Source organism: Rhinopithecus bieti, unplaced genomic scaffold (genome assembly GCF_001698545.2).
Source record: "Rhinopithecus bieti isolate Rb0 unplaced genomic scaffold, ASM169854v2 scaffold_7681, whole genome shotgun sequence".
NCBI lineage: Eukaryota > Metazoa > Chordata > Mammalia > Primates > Cercopithecidae > Rhinopithecus > Rhinopithecus bieti.
The window spans coordinates 4,570,974-4,572,664 of record NW_016806571.1 but is presented as its reverse complement, the minus strand read 5'-3'; the positions used below and the strand labels follow the sequence as shown (position 1 = coordinate 4,572,664).

General features: G+C 62.6%; 1 protein-coding gene across 1 annotated transcript in view; it reads right to left on the bottom strand.

The window, feature by feature from the left end:
* DPYSL5 (dihydropyrimidinase like 5) overlaps positions 1 to 416 on the bottom strand; it is a 105,151-nt gene extending 104,735 nt beyond the window's left edge. The window contains exon 1 of the mRNA XM_017876897.1: positions 295 to 416. The gene's annotated coding sequence lies outside the window, so the exon portion shown is untranslated. The remainder of the gene's footprint in view (positions 1 to 294) is intronic.
* Positions 417 to 1,691: the final 1,275 nt, after the last annotated feature.

Genomic DNA, 1,691 nt, shown 5'->3' with positions numbered 1-1,691 from the left:
CGGCTGCACGCGCGCTCGCTCGGGGCCGCCTCAGCGCGCCCAGCGCGGGAGTCCAGAGTGGGGAGCGGGGAGGGGCGCGTGTGGGGGCTGGGAGCGGCCTCCGCCAATCACCGCGCGGCCGGCTCCTCCCGCCGCTCCCCACCTCCGCTAGCAGGTTAAGGGGAGGCGGGGATAGGCGGCGCCCCGCAACCTCGGCGCCGCGCGCGGCCGCCGCCTGGGGACTACAACTCCCAGCAGGCCCTGCTGCAGGGCTGGGGTCCGAGAGCGGACGGAGGGCGCGGCCGGAGAACTCACCGACCCCCCTAGCACCCGGCTCAGTGTTCCCTCGGGTTTCCATGGAGACTCAGGACATCACAAAGCCTGGACGCGCCGAAGCACGGGTCCCCGGGGAGGGCGGGGGGGCGGCTCCGGAGGACACCCCGCCTCCCCTCCCCCAGCTGGATCCCACCCCAGGGGCTGAAACAATGCCGCGACCGCCTCTCCCGGGCTGCGGCCGCGCTGCCCTCCGCGGCGGGACCCCGCCGAGGTCGCCTGGTTCGCGCCAAGACCCGCTCTGACGCCCGCGGGATTGCAGGATGCAAAGGGCGGGGTGGGTGCTATAGGAAAACTGTTCTCATGATCAAAGTGACGGCCACTTGGGGCCACCGCAGTTCGCATCTGGACCCTGTGAGGTCTCGAACCCGGAGTGCATTCTCTCCACCGAGAAGATTTTGCCCAGCGCCACGCGGGGGCTTCCCTGTCCAGAGCGCTCAGGCCCAGTGCCTGTCTTATTTCTGGCTTCTGTCAAGGGACAGCGAAGCCTTTGGAAATTATTCATAACCCAATTTACATTCGCTTCACCTGTTTCTTCATGTTTAAATACATACATGATTTACCAAAATCAACAAATCTAAAAAAGAAGAGGAAGGCTCATCCCCGGTTTGTCCCACCTTCCTAGCTAATCCCGGTTCAAGCCTTTGCCATTGATTTGTGTTATTTTCTGCAGTTATAATAATAGTTTGGATTAGTCATTTGCCTCTTTGCACTTAATGTCACTCCAAAGGCGTTGCGATGCGCATTAAAATGCAGCATCGAGGACCCCCAAGCTGCAGCTGCAGAATCCCTCCCTCTCCGGGCTCTCCCGGTATCCGGTGGGGATGAGGAGTCCCCTGGCAGCCATGGCCTCGTGAAGGGGTTCTCTTTGCAGGATACTTTCAAACAAAATGGTGTTCACTACTCCGGGGGCGTGGAGGGGGTCCCCTCTCCCCATCTCAGCAAAATCTATCCGGGCGCAGGACCCACAGAGCCCGCCAAGGCGGGGTTCCCTGCTGTCCTTCCCCGGAGAGCTTAGGGCCTGGACCAGGCCAGGCTGGCCTTCGGGGGATGCATTTCTGGATTACCCACTACTGAGTCTGCACTTCTCCCCTTCCCAACTCCCCTCTGCTTGGTGAGCAGAGAGCAGGGAGCCCCCAGGGGAACCTCAAAGCATCCCCAACCCAGCGCAGCCCGGGATGTGGCTGTGAAAACTGCTCCAGCTTGGGGCACTGCCCTGTGAATTCTCCAGGGCTTTGCCCGAACAGGGATGTAGGCAAAATGGACTGGGCGTCAGGGAGGTGGCGTGGAACTCCCAGCGGCCTCCCGGCGGCGGAGTCCAGAGGCTACCGCGTGAAGGCGGTGCTGCGCTTTTTGCTTAAGGGAGAGGGAGCCCCCTA